At 39.3% G+C, this 23,582-nt stretch overlaps 1 protein-coding gene across 3 annotated transcripts in view; it reads left to right on the top strand.

The window, feature by feature from the left end:
* USP49 (ubiquitin specific peptidase 49) overlaps positions 1-23,582 on the top strand; it is a 93,058-nt gene that overhangs the window by 23,256 nt on the left and 46,220 nt on the right. For all 3 annotated transcript variants that reach the window (XM_043591378.1, XM_043591380.1, XM_043591379.1), the window contains exon 3: positions 12,397-12,470. The gene's annotated coding sequence lies outside the window, so the exon portion shown is untranslated. The remainder of the gene's footprint in view (positions 1-12,396; positions 12,471-23,582) is intronic.

The following is a 23,582-nucleotide window of genomic DNA, read 5'->3' as shown; positions in this document are numbered from 1 at the left end:
GTTTTCCTCTTCTTTCCCTCTTGTATTCTTATTCTTTGTGTTTGGAATGTATGGACTGATGGGTCCTTTAATTTGCCCATTTTTTCTATATTTCATCTTTTTTGTCTCTGTGCTCTGCTTTCTGGAAGATGTTTTGAACTTCATCTTCAGACACTTCTAATTAGGTTTCTGCTATAATATTTTTAAGTTTCAAGTTTTTTTCTCTGAATGCTGCCCCCCCCCCTTTTTTTAAGGTTTTGCTTTTATGTAATCTCTATACCCAGCATGGGGCTTGAACTCAGAACCCTGAGATCAAGAGTCGAATGCTCTACCAACTGAGCCAGCTAGGCGCCCCTCGGCATATTGCTTTTTTTTTTTTTTTTAGTTTATTTATTGTGAGAGAGACGGAGACAGTGCGAGTGAGGGAGGGGTAGAAAGAGAGGCAGAGAGAATCCCAAGCAAGCTCCGTGTGCCAGCTGTGGAGCCCAACAGCTTGATCCCACGAACCATAAGATCATGACCTGAACCAAAACCAAGAGTCTGTCGCAACTGAGCCACCCAGGCACACCTGAATGTTGCTTTTTAATAGTCTTCTATTTCTGTTTCATGGGATAGTTCTTCTCTCAGTATGTTAATTGTAATTACATTTTTTTCCTGCAGTTTCCTGTACCATCTGTTTCCTTAAAATACCTTTACTTGATCATTTATTTTAGTTTTTCATTTAGGGGATTTTCTTAAATGTATAGCCTTGGCTGTCTTACTCATGTTCCATAATGAGCCACTGAAAAACTGAAAGCTGGGTTTGACAGAGTGGGGGCTTCTAAAAGTTGGCTGGTGCTATTATTCATTATAAGATAGTTAGGATGGGGCGCCTGGGTGGCTCAGTCAGTTAAGCGTCCAACTTCGGCCCAGGTCATGATCTTGCGGTTTGTGAGTTCGAGCCCTGCATCGGGCTCTGTGTTGACAGCTTGGAACCTGGAGCCTGCTTCGGATTCTGTGTCTCCCCCTCTCTCTGCTCTTTCCCAGCTCATGCTCACACTCTGTCTCTGTCAAAAATAAATAAACTTAAAAAAAAAAAAAAAAAGATAGGAGGTCACCTCTAGTAGTCAGTACTCGTAGGTGTTTTTCTGTGGGGCAAATTCATCTCCAGAGAGAATGCTCCCATCTTTGGCTTATCCCTGGCTGAAACATTTGGGGAGCTGAATGGAGAAAGAGCTGGGGATTACCTTTCAGGATATCTACTTTCCCATAATCTCCATCTTTTTAGACTGCTAGGCCTTCCCCCAGTTGTGTTTAAGTCCAGAGTCTCTAGTTTCCAGAATAGGCTTCCCATCTTCTGACCAATGGCTGCTTGGGGTTAGGGTGGGAATCTTGGGTTAGAACTTTCACCCTGTTCTTTTTCAGCCCTGTCTGCTGTCCCCACTTGCAGAGGTATTCTGAGCTTTTTGGTGTGTCCCAGCACAATTCAGTTTGCTCTGGGCTTCCCCTTAATGTGCTCTTAGGTTTTACATTTTATGCTAAGTCAAATAACCTACCCATCTGCTTTTCAGCTTCCAAAAACTTGTAGTGGTTTCCTCTCCTATTCTTTTCTCTTGTAGCTCTCATTTTTACTGTTGTTCTAGTGGAGTTACGGAGAGGACAAAAGAGGTAAATGTGGGTGTTCAATGCGTTCTGTTTTATCGAAAATCCAAACTTAGTTCTGTAATGCACTTTTTCAGTGCAAGACTTAGAATGGCTTGTTTAATTGTAAAATTTTGCTACAGTACAGAATTCTGGATGATGTAGATTCATTTTCTGTTTTGCTACCCTTATGGATGAATGCCTAACACGTAGCTTGCTAGAAGATAATGATATCTGAGTGGCTTTAGGAAGTTTACAGATAGAATAATAGAACGTTAGGTCATCAAGTAACTTAATGTTACTTTTACGGATGTGGAAACAGAGCCAGGGTGCAGAAGTGGCTTTTTATGTTTGCTAATCTATCTAGAACTGGAAGTGAGTCTCTTCTCCAGTTGTCTTTTCTTTACCAGTATGGCTCTGTTGTCTCTCATTAAAGTAGCTGGAAAGAGAAGCCCTTTATCCGTTGCTCATGGTACCCACATGTCCTGTTAATTTTATGTACGCTTTAAGTTTGCAGTCCTGAGTGTGGAGGGATTTTTTTTTTTTTTTTTTTTTGAGAGAGAGCAAGTGCACAGAAAAGCAGGTGAGGGGCAGAGAGAGAGAGAGGTAGAGAGAATCCCAAGCAGGCTCCATGCTGTTAGCATGGAGCCCAGCATGGGTCTCCAGCTCACAAATCGTGAAATCATGACCTGAGCCAAAATCAAGAGTCAGACGCTTAACCAACTGACTCATCTAGGTGCCCTGGGGGATTGTTTTTAAATGTTTTTCTATTAATTTGGGGGGTCCAGTTTTATTTTGGTGAACTTCAAAACTTAAGAAAATGAGTATTTACCATTTAAAGATGTTTCTGTTTTGAAGAATTTATATTAAACATTTAAAAAGGTTTCTTTTCTTTCTTCCTACTGTTCCATTCTCAGTGGGTTCCAAAAGTTCTTTGAGGGGGAATGTGGATATGTCTGTTAAAATTTGACAGTAATGTGGAAAAGGGAAGCAGGTGTAAAAAGATCAACAGGTTTCTTTGGAGAAATCCTAGAATGCTTTCTTTATCAGCTCTTCAAAATTTAATTCCCAGTTCTTCTCCTCTAAGACCTCTGTCTCCATTTTACCCCGTGCAACATTAATCTTTTGTCTTATTTCCCTATTCCCTCCTGTATTCTGTACATTTGCCCACAGCACACTACTGAATTCATTATATGATGACATAGAATTCTTTGGTGATTTTCTTTTATATGTAAAATATTTGGGGCAGAACCGCTGCTTTGTACTTTTGACTAAATTCACTTATGCACATGTTTCCAGAATGCCTTCTTTGACTGAGGCACCAGGCTCCTCTGTAGGTACTGGCATCTGTTGGGGTACATATTAGGTCTAGATTACTGATGGTTGGTATAAATTCACCTTTTCTCTAGTCACTGTTTCAAAGTAATTGAGAAAACAGGATCTCCCCCTTTGTGTCACGTTGGTGGCTAGCTGCAACAGCTGGGAGCAGAGTGGGGAAACCTGTTATTTGGAAGCGAAGGGGTCTAACGTTCCCTTGTGTGGAAAGTGAACATGTTGTAAGAGAAGCCTTCTGACATTCCTTACAACCTCCAGGTTTTATGATCATAAAGATGTGCTCCCAGGGAATCAACAATACCCTTCGTAAGAACTAACCCACAAAGAAAAATAACGTCTCATACGGTTGAATGGAGTCTTTTGGAAATGTTTCCATAACTGAGCTAAGCTGTTGCATACATAATCTGAAGTAATCTAGAACACTTAGAATGATACAGCATTTATTTTATTTTTTGTTTTTTTTCCTCCCCCCCTTTTCTAAGATTAAAATGTGCTTTCTCATTATACTTTAGAAATGTTTTAACTTATTTTGTCTAATTTATTTATTGTGAAATATTATATATGTGAGATACATTTTAGGACATACATTTTGTTATATTTTTAAAAGATTTTTAAAAAGATTTTATATTTATTTTCTTTTATTTTTTGTGTTTATTTTTGTGAGAGAGAGAGAGAGAGAGAGAGAATGAGAGGGGGAGGGGCAGAGAGATGGAGACAGAGGATATGAAGTGGGCTCCATGCTGACAGCAGAGAGCTGGACACAGGGCTCGAATCCACAGACCAGGAGATCATGACCTGAGTCAAAGTCGGACACTTAACCAACTGAGCCACCCACGCACCCCAAGCTTTCTTTTTTTTTTTTTTTTTTTTTAAATTTTTTTTTCAACGTTTATTTATTTTTGGGACAGAGAGAGACAGAGCATGAACGGGGGAGGCGCAGAGAGAGAGGGAGACACAGAATCGGAAACAGGCTCCAGGCTCTGAGCCATCAGCCCAGAGCCTGACGCGGGGCTCGAACTCCTGGACCACGAGATCGTGACCTGGCTGAAGTCGGACACTTAACCGACTGCGCCACCCAGGCGCCCCCAAGCTTTCATTTTTAAGTGATCTCTCTACCCAGTGGGGCTCAAGAGTTTCATGCTCTACTGATTGAGCCAGCCAGATGCCCCAAAACATCATGTACATTTTAAAGACCAAGGCACCTGGATGGCTCAGTTGGTTAAGCATCTGACTTTGGCTCAGGTCATGATATCATGGTCCGAGAGTTCAAGCCCCATTTCAGGCGCTGTGCTGACAGCCTGGAGCCTGGATCCTGCTTCCAATTCTGTGTCTCCCTCTCTCTCTCTGCTCCTCCCCTGCTCGCACTCTGCCTCTCTCAAAAATAAATAAACATTAAAAAAATAAACATAAAATAAAGACCAGTGAAACAAAAGCCGGGATAACCATCCCGTAAGTGTAAAAGTTCCCTGTCTGATCCTCCCTTATACCCCACCCCAGGTTAATCACCACCCTGACTGCTATCAAGAATGTTAGGATTTTGCTTCTTTTTCTATGGTTTAAAAAAAATATTCATTTACTTATTTTGTGAGAGAGCACACACACTTGAGCTAGCGCCAGTGGGGAAGGGCAGAAAGATAGGGAGAGAGAGAATCCCAAACAGGCTCTGTACTGTCAGCACAGAGCCCGTCAAGGGGCTCAATCTCACAAACCATGAGATCATGATCTGAGCGGAAATCAAGAGTCTGACGCTAAACTGACTGAGCCACCCAGACACCCTTTTTTATTATGTTTTAAATTCTAAACTTGGAAACAAATTAGCTCAGTAATGAGAGACCTTAATTTCTTTTACATGTGTGTTTTATTTATTTTTGCTTATTATTAAATGTTTATTTTTGAGAGATGGAGAAGGGGGGCAGAGAGAGGGTGTGGACAGGATCTGAAGCAGGCTCAGTACTGACAGCACAGAGCCAGATGTGAGGCTCAAACTCATGAACTGCCAGATCATGACCTGAACCGAAGTTGGACACTTAACCAACTGAGCCACCCAGGTGCTCCCTAAACCTGCTTTCTTAACCACAACACCTAATTAGGGTGGTGTTTTATAACTTGATGCAGTTTTATATTTTTAAAATCTAGGTTTATTTTGTATCTTGGAATACTATAACCAGCTAACAATGTAGCCATCAGGCTTTTGCTAGAACCATTTAGTTGGAAAGCTCTACAGGGTTTTGGTTCTTGTCCAAACACTCCTAACATCTCATTGCTTGGTACAGATATATAGTCCTAAATCTCTTTGTATCATTAGTACTGTCCATTTTAGAGCCCTTCTAAAATGTTTATTTTATAAATACCTGTTGTTTTTTTTAATTTTCTTAATGTTTATTTATCTTTGAAGGAGAGAGACATACAGAGCTTGAGCAGGGGCAGAATCAGAGAGGGAGACATAGAACTCAAAGCACTCTCCGTGTTCTGAGCTGTCAGCACAGAGCCCGATGTGGGGCTTGAACTCACTGGCCGCGAGATAATGACCTGAGTGGAAGTTGGACGCTCAACCAACTGAGCCCTTATAAATACCTGATTTTTTAACGGGAATTTTCAGAGAAAACCAACAATATCACTGTATAGTATAGCAGATAGTGATATGTAGGTTAGAGTTAGCTTTTAAGAGATTTTAAGAGCTGTGATTATAGGAAGCATTTTTCTAATATTCAAAATTCTTAAAATGTTTTCACGTTTGTAAGTAATTTTTGGCACTTATTTTGATATGATTTCCAAGAGATAGCTTCTTTACAGAACAGTTATTGACTCTAGTGAATTTATATTTCCTTTGCAGAGTTATCTCTGAAAAGAACTAGCTGCAGTGATGTCTTTTTTTTTTTCTTAAGTAAGTTCTGCACCCAACGTGGGGCTTCAACTCATGACCCCAAAAATCAAGAATCTCATGTTCTACTGACTGAGCCAGCCTGCAGTGCTAAGTCTTTATGTTTAAAATTTAAAATCAGAAACTGTTTCTACGGAAGGAGTGCATATTTACAGTTCAGTCTCTTCTTGAACAAGATATGAAAAGTGTCTCAGGATATTGCTAACTGCCAACTAAATTTTACCATGGCACAAAACTTTACTTAATTAAACCTGATGTTCTTTGCCACTGATGTAGAGTGACTGAATTGCACTAATTATCTTGGGGCCTAGGTACTGCTTTTTTTTTTTTTTTTTTTTTTTTTTTTTGCTGTGTGATCCTGGACTAGTCATTTAATAACCAATTTGAGTGTCCATTCTTCATTTGTAAAGTGCCACTGACACCTACCTCGTTTGTGAGAATTAAATGCACAAATATATGCGAAAACACCTCACACAGCACGGTATCTAGTAGGAGTATAATAAATGTTCATAAATGTTCTCTTCCCATTAAAATTGCTGCTCTGTGCTGACAAAATTGTTGTATGGTATTTATAAAACGTGCTTGGTAATGACAACTAATGTTTTTAAAATGGTTTGAATGTATGCTGGGAGGCTGAACTCTACCAATTAATAGTATTTATTATATGTGGGGAGTATAAAAGCAGCATTAGATTTAAGCACAGTGATGAAATACCAATTCCGGTGTGTGCTCTATGGAAGGCTGTTTTCGTGGCTGTCACTGCTTCTCTGCGCATTAAATGGGATCTGGTATTGCTTTTGTTTGCATGTATTTATCTTGGATGACTGGGGAGAATGCAAGCATACTATGCTATTGCTTTTAAGTCCTTTTATATTGGGGGGCGCCTGGGTGGCTCCGTCGGTTAAGCATCCAACTTCGGCTCAGGTCTTGATCTTGTGGTTCGTGGGTTCAAGCCCTGTCGGGCTCTGTGCTAACAGCCCAGAGCCTGGAGCCTGCCTCGGATTCTGTGTCTCCCTCTCTCTCTGCCCCTCCCCCGCTCATGCTCAGTCTCTCATTCTCTCTCTCTCAAAAATAAAATAAACATTAAAAAATTTTTTAAAATAATAAAATAAGTCATTTTATTTTTTGGTGAGAAGAAATCCCCAGTGTGGCTAAGATCTTATGTCCTTTAATCCCTGTAAGTTGGTAGGTAAGACCAGGATGTTATTTAACTAAAAGACGCAGATACCAAATACATTTTAGGATTCTTGCGCTCCACATGACAGATCAGGTTCTTTTATCCTAGCATGTCCCCCCCAAACACCTGAAATGTTCAAATATCACTATCTCTTCTCACCACAATAATGATCTAAAGTCTCTGCTATTTTTGGTAGCAAAGGAAAGAAGACCTAACCCATGTGCAGCCCTTGTCAGTTCACAGTGCACTTCCACACACGTTTTCTTGCCTGATTGATGCAGCACCCTTGGAAGGGAGTAGAGCTGATGTTGTATCTATTCACACGGGAGACTGTAGAGATTCCCAAGACATCAGTGAACTGCCCAGGGTCACACTGCTAATACGAGGATTTGCTAAGGCTCTTGCAGTCTCCTGTGTTCTCATGCCCCTTATGAATAAACAGGCCCATCTAGTGTCTTATTAGATATGGAAATCAATCAACACAGGTAGACTTTTAGAACTTTTTTGATTCTAACCACCACACAGGAATTTAGGGGGAAAAAATTCTAATGTGTCACTTGACCATCTTTCTAATGTGTCGCTTGACACTCTGGATCTCTTATACATCATTGTATTGGTCCCAATATATTTTTATTTCAGAAGGCTGAAACAACGCGCAGCGTTTTATTCTAAAACAAACGTGCATATGTAGAGATGAGAAAAGTTATGGCTTACAGTGGCAAATGCCATATGAAGTTTTTAGTTGAAAATACTTTGTAAATGTTAGAAAGCATATTGCCTAAGAAGTAAAATTTGAGATCAAGGCCAGTTTAAAAGAGGGGGTCCTCTATCAGCAGTTCATGCAACCAACAGTATATATTAAGTCAATAGGACACTAGAATGAGAAACGACCTCTTCTCAGAAAGTTCATAGTCTAGGTTGATATCCCATGTACATTGTATAACATAGCTTCATAAACTCATGGACCATATTTCTGTTTAATGGTGAAAAAACATTTTCTTTTTAGTTTATATATTTATTTTGAGAGGGAAAGAGAGAGAGAGCAGGGGAGGAGCAGAGAGAGAGGGAAAGGGGGGAGGGAGGGAGGGAGGGAGGGAGGGAGAGAGAGAGAGAGAGAGAGAGAGAGAGAGTCCCAAACAGACTCCATGCTGTCAGCACAGAGCCCAATGCTGGGCTTGATATCACGAATTATGAGATCATGACCTGAGCCAAGATGAGGAGTTGGACTGAGCCACCCAGGTGTCCCGAAAAAGCACTTTAATAAACAGTTTGTAAGAAATCAATTCATTTGGCAAGTGAACTTAGATTTTGCCACCTAGATTATTCTTTTTTTTTTTTTTTTAAGCTTAATTACTTTGAGAGAGAGAGTGAGAGAGAGCAAGCTTGAGTTGGGGAGGAGCAGAAGGAAAAGGGAGAATCCCAACGTGGGGCTTGAACTCATGAACTGTGAGATGATGACCTGAGCTGAAATCAAGAGTTGGACACTTAACTGAGCCATCCAGGTGGTCCCACCTAGATTATTCTGAATCATGGTCAGAGTGTGTAAGATCAGTCCTAGCACCTCTTGTATTTCACAGAAAATCATAAATCTGTTTTGCAGTTTCTGTGCGGAGATCCTAAATTCGAACGTAAACCATTAGAGCCATTAATGGGTGAAACCCATGGCAACTAATAACTTAGAACAGTAAAATCAACAGATCTTGAAGCTTTTGTTCATGCTATGCATACTGTGCTCTGAAATGTAGTGTTAAATGTTTCTTTTTACATGATTATTTACTCTGGGCGACATGTACAAATTGTGGAATTTCAAATTTGAGTGGGCCTGGAGATCACAAAACTCTTTACTAATAGAGTGTGGACTGAAATCTAGGCTTGCTGATATCCAGCCTAGCTTTCTCTCTTCCTGCCAGTCGAACCCAGACTTCCTAATTTGGCATCCAAGAGACATTTAATTATGGTGTTCTTATAATTTTCCATGAGGTTTCTCTATTTAGTGGTGGATGAATGTGAAATTTTTCCTTATTGTATGAGTTTAGTCTGCCTTTGTATCTCCTAAGGCTTTTGGCCTATTTTTATTTTGATTAGATATGACTGATCATTCATAATTTAAAAAGTTACTTATGAAATTGACTTAAAATTACAGAGAAAGCATCTAACTCAGGTTCTAAGCCATTGGCTCTTCAGCAGTAACAGTGAAAATACGTTTCCACTTCAAAACAATCAACATTAGATGTAGCTTCCTGGCTTACCACACCTGCCTTGTCTGCTCTCAGCGTTGTCTTCAGGCACCTGAGAGGTATGCTTGGAAGCACCTTGAAAACCATGGAGTGCTATAACAATCTGTTGCATGCATGCATTCTTGCATGAGTCTTCTGATTAATTAATTGTATACTTGAGACTTTTTGTAGTAAAACATTTTGCTATATGAGCTTATAGATTGGAATAGGCCAAAAATGGGACCAGGTCAAAGAAAGCACTTAAATCCAGCAAGGCCTCGCTGGTACTAAAATCATAGAGTGGATGGGTGGTTGGAAGTAAGCCTAGAGCGTTGGTGCCTTAGAATGTGAATAGAAATGACAGATGGATTTGAAAATTCTCTTTGGGGCGCCTGGGTGGCTCAGTTGGTTGAGCATCCGACGTCGGCTCAGATCATGATCTCGCAGTTCATGAGTTCCAGCCCTACATTGGGCTCTGTGCTGCCAGCTCAGAGCCTGGATCCTGCTTCAGATTCTTCGTCTCCCTCTCTCTCTGTGCCCCTCCCCCACTCGCACTGTCTCTCTCCCTCTCTCTCTCAAAAATAAATAAACATTAAAAAAAAGAAAAAAATTTTCTTTGTTTAATATCCAGCGTGTTCTTTCATCAGTATTTATTGAGCGTCTTGTAAAGACTAGGCACAGTTTTAGACATTACTGATGTTCACAGTAAGTAAGAAGAGGTACTATTGTTGTCCTGCAGGAGTTTACAGGGGAAGATAGTTACAGACAAGTATAGATAGGATAATGAATGTTTGTATTTTGGAATGTACCACGTAACTGACCTTGCCAAGAAAGGCATAATCTTGGTTAGATTTTTTTTCAGATTTAAATTTATTAATATTCTCTTGATGAACTTTCTAAACTTTAGAAAATATGTTATAAAATACATATTAAAAACATTTTGAGATACATAATATACAAATTATATTTTAAAATATAAGCTATATATAGTATAGTTTATATATTAAATCTTAGTTATATTTAATATTTAGTTATGTTTATTTTATATGTTTAGTTAACTTTAATTACCTAGAATATGAATCTATTCTACTTGGTAAGCCATCTGAACATTACCTGTCTGACCACATTAATATCAGAGAGCTCTTCAAGGAAGGGCATCGCTGGTCTCATTTGGATGTTAGTCCTTGGTGCTAGTATTTCGTAAGAGCAGAAGCCTGATTTTGAATCCTAGCTCTGCCCCTTAGTAACTGTGGAACTTATTTGTGCCTCAGTTTCAATGTCTGTGAAATGGGAATAAAGATAATACTTAAGTCATAGTTGTTGTGAGAAGTGAATGAGTTAATATGTGCGAGAGTGCTTAGATGAGTGGCACACATTAAAGGCTACATACGTGCCGTGGGCAGCTATCCTCCTCCTCCTCATTAGCATCATCATTGTTATTGTTATTACTTGATGGAATAAAAATAAGGTAAGGTTTTCAAGAATGGATTTTCTCGGGGCGCCTGGGTGGCGCAGTCGGTTAAGCGTCCGACTTCAGCCAGGTCACGATCTCGCGGCCCGTGAGTTCGAGCCCCGCGTCAGGCTCTGGGTTGATGGCTCGGAGCCTGGAGCCTGTTTCCCATTCTGTGTCTCCCTCTCTCTGCCCCTCCCCCGTTCATGCTCTGTCTCTCTCTGTCCCAAAAATAAATAAACGTTGAAAAAAAAAATTAAAAAAAGAATGGATTTTCTCTTTCTCAAGCCCTGAAAATTTCTCTAAAGGTAGAAAGATAAAGGAAGGAAGCTAAATCTTTATTGATCATCAGCTATGTGCTAGGTAGTCCCCTAGCATTTTACCTACATTCTCATTTAGTCCCTATACCAGTGCTGTGAAGTATATGAGAAGACAGGCTCAGACAAATTAAGAAACTTGCATAAGGTCTTGTACTAGTAAGTGGACATCATGATGATAACTGGTCTCTGTTACTCTGCATCCTGTACTCTTGCCTTGCATAATGCCAGAAAACCTGAGAACTCAGCAAGTTTCACTAGGAGGTAAGCTTGAAATTCGTTTGTTAGGGACTTTATTTTTAATGACCATTTAAAAGGATGTCTTCTGGGGGCGCCTGGGTGGCGCAGTCGGTTAAGCGTCCGACTTCGGCCAGGTCACGATCTCGCGGTCTGTGAGTTCGAGCCCCGCGTTGGGCTCTGGGCTGATGGCTCAGAGCCTGGAGCCTGTTTCCGATTCTGTGTCTCCCTCTCTCTCTGCCCTTCCCCCGTTCATGCTCTGTCTCTCTCTGTCCCAAAAATAAATAAACGTTGAAAAAAAAAAAATTAAAAAAAAAAAATAAAAGGATGTCTTCTGTTAGTTTGTTCCTACTGTAGCGATTTATTTTATGTATCTTTAATTCCACTCTTCCCACTCAAAAGTATATTGCAGTAGTTTAGGGGCACCTGGGTGGCTCAGTTGGTTAAGCGTCCGACTTGAGCTCAGGTCACGATCTCATGGTTTGTGAGTTCGAGTCCCACGTCAGGCTCTGTGCTGACAGCTCGGAGCCTGGAGGCTGCTTCAGATTCTGTCTCCCTGTCTCTCTACCCCTCCCCCACTTGTGCTCTGTCTCTCTCTCTCTCTCTCTGTCTTCAAAAATAAATAAATATTGAAAAAAAGGATATTGCAGCAGTTTAAATGCTATAAGTAGAATCTACATGGAAAATATTTGAACATTTGGAGTCTTATTAATAGTTTTCAGAATTAAGCCAATTTATAATTTCCCAGTTTTCAAGATCATCATCATAATTATTGAGGTCATTACTCCTCAGATTAATAGCTGTTTTACTGAGTTTTTTTTTTTAATTTTTTAATGTTTATTTCTGAGACAGAGAGACCGAGCACGAGTGGGGGAGGGGCAGAGAGAGAGGCAGACACAGAATCTGAAGCAGGCTCCAGGCTCTGAGCTGTCACTACAGAGCCCGACACAGGGCTCGAACTCACACAAACTGTGAGATCATGACCTGAGCTGAAGTCAGTCACTCAGCTGACTGAGCCACCCAGGTGCCCCAAGTTTCATTGAGTTTTCAAACCTAAACTCCATGTAGTCATATGTCATAGGTACTGACCCTTTTTATTTTGAATTTATAAATAAAATTCAAGAAATTGCTTTTTTTTCTCTTGCTGTATATTAGCCCAGCCTTATGGATTATTTCCCCCATAGGTAATAGAGAAGAGGAAACCTAATCAATGGCTGTGGAATAATATGGAAGAAGATGGAAAAAACTTGTTTAATGGGTAAGAAAAAAACTGTAATAGTATTATGTATGGCCAATTTGTAGTAAGTGGTCAAGGTTGGTATCCATTAGGGTGAGTGATCAGTCCCTATATTTGTCTTAACCCCATTCTGAACTTTGACCATCTCTTTCCTTCTTACTGTTGTGAATTTTTCAGTACTATGAGCTGACTTAAGCTATGAGGGGACATAACCATATTTGAAGACAAAAGTAGGACCTATAGATCAGCAACCATACTAAAAAACAAGTCTAGGGTGGGTCTTGAAACTTACTGGTGGCTAGATAGAGACCACATACGTCACGACCTATCAAGGGTATTAACCACCCCTTCTCATTTTCCAAATACTGCCAGCTGCTATGATGTTAGGCTCACTGTGGCCATCCTGTTCATTTAGGCACGTGCACATTATGTCAGTGGAATTCCACGGAAAGCCCAATAAAATGTGTGGCTAATTTATGAGAGATAAATTTTTTTAATCATACAAGTCCATACATTCTTATTGTCAATAATTCAAATGTCATAGATAACCAAAATCCTCTTCCTAAACCTTAGCCCCCCACCCCCACCCCCCAGGGTATATGAGTGTATGATATGTATTTGTGCAACCTTCTATTTTGCCTAATGATTGAAAACTTGGGTTTAGAAGCCAAACTGATTTTGACTAGCTATCATTAATTTGACATTTGGGCAACTTAATTTTTCTGTGCCTCAATTCCTTGGGTGTAAGTGGGGACAGTAAAATTCCTGTTTAATCGTGATGTTGAGGATTAATTAGATAATACATCTAAAACACTTGGAATAATGCCTGGAACATAGTAAATGTTCAGTAAAAGCGTTAGCTATAATTTTCCTCTGTATCCCAGTTAGCCTTTTTATGTACCAGCCTTCCACAGATGAATCTTTTTCTGATACACTGCAGGAGTTAAGCCATCTTATGATAAGGTTAACCATGGTGGCATGGATTTTTAAAAATTTTCCTGAAAGTGTTCTTTTTGGTTTCAAGCTTCAGTTCCCTCCAAGTATGCTGCTAGACTGTATGTGAGAATAGAATTAGACACCTTCGGCTCTTATTGCATATCTCATGGTGTACATGATGCTTACAGGGACATATGCATAAAACTACCTTCTGGCTGTGATAGTCTTATCTTGCCCACAGAAGTATCTGTTTTAAAGCAGAATGCATGATTCTCTTGTTTCTAGATAGGTATGTCAAATTTTCTGTTAAGACTCTTCCAGTCTATTTTGAGGGACAAGTCTTTTTGAGGTTTTTTTCTTGTTTCACAGAATTATAATAATTATGAAAATGTCTTTGATATCTTTTCCATGGCTTGTCAGCACTTTCTTAGGTAGTGCAGACAATTGCCTATTTTTAAGAAGGAAGGACACTAAGTCATCTCTCCTTAATATTTTCCTCCTGTATTGTTCTGGGGCTCTATTAGATTGTTATGGACTGTTCTGTCTGCTCTATTTCAGAAGACTAATATATAAAAACAGAGTTACCATTTACTAAGTACTTTTTTCCGTGCTAGGCACTGTTTTAAGTGTTTACCTATTTCTTCATTATCTCATTTAACCCCATCATGTACTTATGAGGCAGATGCTGCTGTTATCTTTATTTTAAAAGTTGAAGGAACTGAGGCACAGATTAAGTAACTTGTCCAAAGTCACATTGCCAGTGGCATCTTTAGGATTCAAACCTAGATCGTCTCTTCCAGAGCTTGCAACTGCTGGCCTACTTTATAAACTCATAAGGTTTGTTAAGGTGGGTATAAATTTAAGTAAGATAACAGAGCCAAATATTTCCTGAAAAAGTCACCATAGCTAATCTGTTTTTGCATGACTGTGGGAAGGAAAATTTGAAATCATGTATCTTCTTAAGTATGGGGAAAAGGATGGTGTGAGAAGGTAATCTGTAAATAATTATTTGTCTTGGACCATACTTAAATGAATACAGCTGTTTTGCTTTTTTCTGAATCGTATGTAGTAGATAGAAAATCACTTGCACCTGGCTAAGGACCGATATGTACATGTTTAAAAGGGATTAGAGTGAGTTGCTTTTGTAGATTGCCATTTAGCTGCTATTTGTAGAAACGGGCACTCAGAAAGATTGAACCGTGCAGCATTTTGGAGCTGATTAGTGATTGGAAATTGTTCTTTTGTTCTGTTAAATAATATTTGAATGACAGCAGAAAGTTGTGCAAGGAAAGGCAAGGCAGGAGAAAGGTGACTTATGTGTCTTATAATTAGAATGTCACTTAGAAGTGATGGTCTAAACAGTAAATATACATTAACAATCAATATTTGTATAGGAACTGTAAGGAGTTAGAGTATGTGGGTTTTGTTCTGAGGTCTGTCTTGTCAGGGAGAAACATTGGCTTTTCTTCACATAGCAGTTCATTTCCTGTTGAAATATGGTAAAGTACAAAGGGTAAGCAACATTTAAGATAATAACAACACTGATAAAATGTTTAGGCTTTCTTGTAAACTGTGATCATATGTAGTCAGTGATGTTTTCCTGTCTCTTTTTTTTTTTTTAATGTTTGTTTTATTTATTTTGAGAGGGAGAGCGCACACACAAACAGGGGAGGGGCAGAGAGAGAGAGAGAGAGAGAGAGAGAGAGAGAATCCCAAGCAGGCTCTGCACTGTCAGCTCAGTCTCATGAACCATGACATCATGACCTGAACGGAAACCAAGAGTTGGCTGCTTTAACGGACTGAGCCACCCAGGTGTCCCATCCTCTCTATCTTTTTTAACTCCATTTCCTGTTTGAATCCCTTCCACGTATTGATCAGTTATGGCTGTTAGTATACATACCTTTTACAGCAGTGTCTTTAAGAGTCGTTTAGGGGTCCCTGAGACTCTTTCAGGAGTCAAAACTATGTTCATGACAGTACTAAAACATTATTTGCTTGCAAGTATGTAGTGGAGTTTTCCAAAGGCTACGTGATGAATAACCAACTGAATACAGAAACAGATAGGAGCATATAGCTGTCTTCCGTAATCCAGGAAAGACTTGCGGAATGTAAAATAAGGCTACTCTTCTCTACATTTGCAGTGAGAAGGACTAAGGTTTATTTCTATGTTAGAACATAAAAATGAGCCCAGTGTGAACCAGAAAGTCATGGTGCCCTGTCTAGTGATTGAGTGGATTATGGGTGGTCACAGGTGGTGCCCACCACACAACATTTCCCTATACATTCTAGTGACATCCTGATAGACTGAGGCTGTGCCCCTGGTCTAGAGAAATGAAACTTCTGCTCCTTTTTCATAATTGTGCTAGAGGGTATATTCCAGATTATAGTCTGGAGAAATCTGGAGAAAGAAGGGCTTGATTTGAAGTGGGAATACTGTCCAACCTTGCCAATGACCCCTCTGATATGTGCCACAATTGGAATGTGGGAGCAACCAAAAGGACCTTTCAGGACAGCCTTTTATTTGACAATATTAACTGAGCATCTACTACGTTCCAGTCCTGTTCTAGGGGCCGGAAATAAGTCAGTGCACAAAATAAAAACAAAACGCCTCTACCCTCATGGAGCTTCCATTCCAGCCTTGGAGTCCTTTGGTCTAGGCACAGCCCCCTCTTCAGGGGAGTCTCAGAGTTGGTGATGGCTGCTGTGGGTCTTGAACAATGACTGTTGTTTCTCAGTGACTGACTGCTGAGGATAGAGTGGAAACTGCTTAACATGTTGTGATTTTATTTTTTATTATTAAAAAAAAAACAGGTACAAGTGGTTTGGGATTTTTCAAATCATACATGGAGCAATAAAGGTAACCTATCTCATCACCCCTGTTGTGGCTGTTTTAATCTTGTTTTGTTTTCAAGTTGGCGCCGGTTTTGTCAAGAAATTTAACTTAAAAAAATTCAATACCAACTGATGTTAAATTTATTCTAATTGTTTTTCATTATTTGAAGAAAAATGTTCATACATCCGTGAGATTTTCCTTGCCTGGTGAGTTGCTCCCAGGACCCTGTAATTTGTTTAATAGACTTTTATACAGAAAGAGATTACTTGGCTCATTAGATTGAGTCACTTAATAATGACTCGAAGGTTAACTAATGCGGCCATCAGACTCTGCTCACTGGCTGGATGTCTATCATATCACTCACTGACTTCAGTCATTTCTAAATGCAGACAACTAGGAATACCATTAGAATATTAATGGAAAAAAAACTGACATTCAAAATATGAATGACCAAAAATTGCCTCTAAAGATTATTTTAATTTTAGGATACACTTGAATAGAAGCTCTTTTTTTTTTTTTTTTTCTTCCAATTGGGTGGCATTGTGACCTTAATCAGAATGCACCAAATGGCTGTTGTCTATTTAGCATTGCTACCTGCCAGGTGCCCATTTCTAGCCATGCCTGGTATACTAAAGACCAGAATGTCTAGGGTTCACATAAAATCCCAGTCTTCTGCCAGAGTGGGAAAGACATAGCCACTTGGCTGCTTAGGGCAGAGATGGGGGAAACTGTAAGGGATCATTTCAAAGATGCCCAACCAACCTCTTTTTTTGTTCTTTTAAATCCCTTAAATCCCACACCTTACCTCTACCTTCAGAGATACATGGAGTCTCTAATTCCTGGGCCTTCCCAGTTTCTGAAGTTCTGACCCACTTGCTTGTTTGTTCACCCTGATGTGGGCAGCATTTAAATTTTAGCATGCCCTTGTCTGTTACAACTTTCCATTCCTCTGTTTACTTTCCAGATTCCAAAGTTGTGATATCTCTCATGTACTGTTCTGTCATTTGCCACTCTTTGTGTCCCTATGAATTTATGCCCTTTATTGCCCTTTACTGGGATTTTAATGGGATTTTGAGAGGAAAGGAGATAAACATGTATTCATTCTTCCATGCTTTACTGGAAGCCCAAGTTGTAACATATATTATGGAGTACATGCAACATCCCAGGAGTTGTGTTAGACACTTGGTCTTTTCTCTCATTTAAAAATCCATTCAAATGTTACTGAGGTTAGAATATTCATTCACATTAGTGCTATTCACCTGGTATTTTTTGAGCACCTCCTATATGCTAGGCACTGTCACATAAATTATTTCATTCAATCATCGACATCCACTCTGAGGCATATAGATATCATACCTCATTTTAATGAATATGGAAACAAATTTAAAGTTGCAGGCCTAGTAAAAGGTAATGCCGTGTTTGAGATAGATTTTTTAAAATAAATATGCTTTCTGTGTATCAACTATCTATTGGATATTAGATAGATAATTATTGTGGGTTTTGTTTTTTATGTGAGCTCTATGCCCAATGTGGTGTGGGGCTTGAACTCATGACTCCAAAATCAAGAGTTGCATGTTCTACTGATTGAGCCAGCCAAGCACCCCAACCGTTGTGGATTTTTTTAAGCAAGGGAATATAGTATAGGGTAAAAATGCTGTTTTTGTTTAATACAGTGATAATAGTTAAGAGATATGGTAGATCTAAAAAGATAGGCATCAAGATCAACTAGCACTTGAAGTAGTAATAACACAGGCCTGCAGTGTTAAGAGCCTAGACTGAGGGGGAGAGAGTAGCAGTAGCAATGAGGAAGGTAATTAGGTTTAAGAACCTTGGGGGTGTGGGGTGCATTTGATTCCATTCTCTTAAATGAGCTACTGTAACAAAGAACTTAGCCCTCAGTCTTATACTCTCATTTCTGAATACAAATTAGTAGGTGTTGGTAACCTGACTTGACTGTGACATGAATAAGGTGTTAAAGAGAATGTCAGGTTTTCAAGTCAGGTGAATAGGAGTACCATATCTAGGCCTGAGGTCTGGTGGGAAGAAGTGCAAGTGGAAATCAGTAAATTTGAACAATAATTACCTGTGAATGTCATGGTTTCTTGGAGATATGAATATCTGATACGTCTTCTGTATTCCTTTCTTTGTTTTTTGACATTTATCTGAATGCCCTGTAATCATATCATATACCATTACAGAAGGTTGACTGCACTCAGTCACATGATTTCTTGGTAGGTAATATATATTCATGTTTTTAAGCTAATCTTTAGTATTTTTAAATTTGTAATTTGAGGGCCTTTTTTTTTCCTTTTTGGAAGCACGTACTCTGATTTTATTAACACACAAAGTGTTTTTACAAGTCAGTTCTAAAGAATGAAGAACCCAATGTAAAAGACAGGAATGGACAATTCACATAAAGAGAAGAAAGATCAATAGTCACCATAATTAAAGACCACAAACAAAATACATATATATATATATATATGTGTGTGTGTATATATATATAATTTTTCAAATGTGAGATTGAAAATTATTTAAGGATGTGTCAATCCCCAGTACTAGGGAAACACATTTTCAATTACTACTGATGGGAAGTGAGGGAGGGAGTATAAATCAGTGCAACCTTCTTGGAGGGCAGCTCGATGATATCCAAAAATTTAAATGCATATATCCCTTGACACAGCAATTCATCTTCTGCAAATTATCTCATAGACACCCTTGCATAAGTGTCTCATGATAGATGCCAAAGAATACCCATGGTGCATTGTTTTTAACAATAAAACACTGAGGATAGCATAATTCTTCATTCGTAGAAGAATTAGTTAAATGGGATTATGCAGTCCATATCATAGAATATGATATAGACTTTAAAAAGAGTGAGGTAAAGCCAGATATATGGGAAAATGTCCAAGGTATGTTAAGTTTAAAAAAAAAAAGATGTAGAATAAGATGTATGATAAAGTTTGATTTATGTTAAAAATTAGGTTTCTAAATGCATAAGATATTCCTGGAAATGTGCTCCAGAAGAATGCGCAGTTAACAGTAGTTACCTCTAGAGAGGCAACAGGGTTGGAAACCAGAGAGGTTTACTCTTGCAGTTTTTATATTCTGTACACATATTAGTTTTATTATTTTTTTTAACTTTATTTACTTTTGAGAGAGACAGAGTACAAGTGGGGGAGGGGCAGAGGGAGAGGGAAAGAGAGAATCCCGCTGTTAACATGGAGCCTGTCGCGGGACCCAGTCCCACGAAGCAGGAGATCATGACCTGAGCTGAAATCAAAAGGCTTAACCAACTGAGCCACCCAGGTGCCCCTAATTTTATTTTTTTAAGTGTATAAAATTAATAAGAAAAAACAGGACTCCAGTTGTCCTTTGCTAAACATTTTTTTAAAAAACTCTACCCCCAAGATGGGGCTCGAACTCACCACCCCAAGATCAAGAGTATTACGCTCTACTGACAAGAGTCAGCCAGGTGCCCCTCCTTTGCTAAACTTAAAATGAACCTTGCTTTCCATAATTAAAAAATTATAGAAAATTTCAAACCTTATCTATACCCCTTCCCTCTTCCTTACCTTAGTCCTGGATTATTTTGAAACAAATCTTAGACATTGTATTATTTCATCTATAAATAGTTTATCATGTGCCTCTAAAAGAGAAGAATATTTTTATAAACCTAACCACAATAATTATCATGCATGTAAATATTGGTCACCAAATATCTATTAGTCAATGTTCAAATCTCCCCAATATTTCATTTTTTAAAATAGTTTGCTCGTTTGAATCAGGATCCAAGTAAAGTTCAGACATTGCAATTAACTGAGAGTATCTCTCTCTGTCTGTTGCCTCCCCCCACTCTTTTTCCTTGAAATCGATTTGTCCTATTTGAAATCATTTGTCCTATAGAACTTTCTTCAGCCTGAATATTGGTGACTATATCCCAGTGTCAGTTAACCATTATTAGGTTGTTTATTATGTTGTCTGTAAATTAGTAGTTAAATCCAGAGACTAATTAGATTCAGGTTCTTTTTTTTTTTTTTTAAGTTTATGTATTTATTTTGAGAGAGAGAGAGAGAGAGAGAAAGAGTATGAGTAGGAGAGGAACAGAGAGAGAGAGAGAGAAAGAGAGAATCCCAAGCAGCTTCCACGTTGCCAGCACAGAGCCTGATGGGGTTCTCAAACTCACGAAACTGCAAGATCATGACCTGAGCCAAAACCAAGAGTCAGACCCTTACCCCACTGAGCCCCCAGGTGCCCCAGTTTCTATTTTCGAGGAAGCAATGCTTGTGAGTGTTCGTATATATTTCCATCATGAGGTACATAATGTCTGGTTATCTTTTCTGGGTGATATTGGTAGCTTTTGATGATCATTGCTTAGGCCCACTAATTCATAAGAATCTTCCGTAAATGGAACGATTAGCTAGTGTCGGAAGGCTCCCCAGAGGAAGGATAAGTAAGAGCCAGACCAAGGAAGCAGTGGGTAGCCAGAGCAATGATGAAATGTTCTAGGGGAGGGAGCAGCTTGTGCAAAGGCCTAGAGGTGAGAGCAAGCTGTTCCATAGGGGAACTAAAAATAATTTAGAACAGTGGGAGCATAGCTGTGGTGTGAGGAAAGTGGGATGGGCTAGAGAGGTTCAGGACCAGACTATGAGAGACTTGATGGGCCATAGCAAGGAGTTTTGGGGCTTTATCCCCAAGTCAGTGAGAATGACATATTTGGGTTTTAGGCTGAATTCAGGAAAGCCTGTTGAAAAGCAGTTTCAGGGGTGCCAGCCTGGCTCAGTCTGAAGAGCTGCAACTCTTAATCTTGGGGTCATGGATCTGAGCCCCATGTTGGGTATAGACATTACTTAAAAATAACATCTTGGATAAAAAGAAAAGCAGTTTACAGTATTGTGGGCTAGAACTGATTGTGGTTTGAATTAGATTCGAGGCAATGGAGATGGAAGTAGTCTTGTCCATTCTTTGAGAAAATGATTACTGAGCACCTGTTTTTGGTGGGTGCTGTTCCAGGCTCTTGGGAGTCAACAATGGCCAAAATAGTCAGAACTCCCTGCCCTCATGGAGCTTACACTCTAGTGGGAGAAAGACAATAAATACGTAAATATATACTATGCTTACATAGTGGTAATTGCCAGGGAGGAAGATAAATCAGGAAGGGGGATGAGGATAAGGGAGTGTTATGTGGGGAACAATTTTTTTTTTAATGTTTGTTTGTTTATTTAGTTTGAGAGAGGGAGAGAATGAGTTGGAGGAGGGACAGAGAGAGGGGGAGAGAGAGAATCCCAAGCAGGCTCTGCACTGTCAGTGTGGAGCCCAATGCGGGGTCCCATCTCATGAACTGCGAGATCATGACCTGAGCCAAAATCAAGAGTCAGAGGCTTTACTGACTGGGACACCCAGGTGCCCTGGGAATAATTTTTTATATCAAGTGATGAGTGAAGGCTTCACTGAGAAGGTAACATTTGAGCACATATCTGAATGACATGAAGAAGAAAGCCATGTGGACTTATCTGAGGGAAGAGCATTTGAAGCAGCAGAAACAGAATTGCATGAGTCTTGGAATCGGAGAGTATCTGGTATGTTGGAGGAACAGCCAGTGGCTGGAGAGGAATATGTGAGCAGGAGAATAATGGGAGCTGGGCCGGAGAAATAGCCTTATTCTCATTGTGAAATTGTGATGGAGGGAAATAGAATCAAGATTCAAATGGAAGAATCAGTAAAATTTGGGGATCGACTGGATATGGGTAGTGGTAAGGAGGAAAGAGATAGGGAACACAGTAATCTCGTAACATGAATATTTTGACTTCATTTAAGAGAATAAAGCAGCTGGAGCAGATAAGCTTAGATACCTATTATCATGCAAATCTCTTTTTTATTACAACATTGGGAAAGAGGTAATATTGATTATACCCATTATGAAGGGAAAAAGTCTCTCATCATAGAATGGATTTTCCTTTGGTTTTGGTAGTTCTCTAATTAGGGACAGACTTGACTGTTCAGCAGCCAGGAGAATGCCTGAATAATGGGGTAGCAGTGTTAGGCTAGATATGGATGGAGCCCTTAGGGTACTGAAAACTGCCCCCCGACACATTACCACATCCTAGATACATAGACACACACATCCCATTTGCGTTTTGTTCTTACAAGCGTTAACATATCTGCCAAATTCCTAGTTGACATTAACCTAGTTCAATAGTATTGCAACTGCTTCTACTGAGAGAAGAGTCATTATGATTCTGTGTCTGTTCTAAGCATGGTTTTAGGAGGTGCATCCATTCCTTGAATCCTCATTTACTGATGATCTGCATAACTGTGTGATGCCTGAGTTACAAAAAGGACAATGACATGGTCATTGTGCCAGGTCTCGAGGACTTCAAAATCTAATAAGGTGGACAAAGGAAATCAGGGACCACAGGGAGGCATGCCATAATATTGGGTGTGAGGAAGGTATGATGGGGAGACCAGGGAAGGATTCCTTAAGCTTTGGGCTGAGTGAGGCAGATTTCAAAAAGAAGAGGAGAACTTCTGAATCCATGGAGTTCTCATTTGCTGCCTAATCTGTTTGTAACACTCCTACTTCTGTCCTTTCCAAGTCCCTCAGACCCATCTTCCTAAGGAAAGTTGTGTTTACAGGTCCCTGAATGACCTTCCTTGTTCTTTCTCAGTATTCTGTAGACTGTAATAGCCAGAAGGAAACAACTACAGGGTCAGTTAACAGAAGGCAAGTAGTATACACAGGTTCACATGTAGTTTATTTTATATCAATTCATAATTAAAATTAATAATACTATCGTACAAATAGAACTATATGGAAGTAGCGTTAAAAATAAAGTGGCTTCTATCCTGTAGAATAGCATTTCTCAAACTTACGACATTTGTATACCACTGTGATGATTTTTGTCACATACGGGTAAAATTTATAGAGTTACTTAATATTTTTCTGTAAGCCAAATTACTTTTTTTTTTCTAACTTAAAAGCCTACTCACCTTAAAAATATTCATGGAGTTATGGGTTTTCTGTTCTTTTATCAAGCACATTAAAATAATATGTGACTACTTATTAGAAAATATTTGCCCCTGGAGAGTGCCATTTCTTTCTTTCTGTCTTTCTGTCTGTCTTTCTTTCTTTCTTTCTTTTCTTTCTTTCTTTCTTTCTTTCTTTCTTTCTTTCTTCCTTCCTTCCTTCCTTCCTTCCTTCCTTCCTTCCTTCCTTCCTTCTTTCCTTCCTTCCTTTCTTTCTTTCTTTTTTTTTAGTTTATTTATTTATTTTGAGAGAGAGTGCGAGTGGGAGGGAGGGTGGCAGAGAGAGAGGGAGAATCCCAAGCAGCCTCTGTGAAGTCAGCGCAGAGCCCAATGCTGGG

Source organism: Prionailurus bengalensis, chromosome B2 (genome assembly GCF_016509475.1).
Source record: "Prionailurus bengalensis isolate Pbe53 chromosome B2, Fcat_Pben_1.1_paternal_pri, whole genome shotgun sequence".
Taxonomy (NCBI): Eukaryota; Metazoa; Chordata; class Mammalia; order Carnivora; family Felidae; genus Prionailurus; species Prionailurus bengalensis.
The sequence above is the reverse complement of the archived record's forward strand: the minus strand, read 5'-3'. Positions and strand labels throughout refer to the sequence as shown.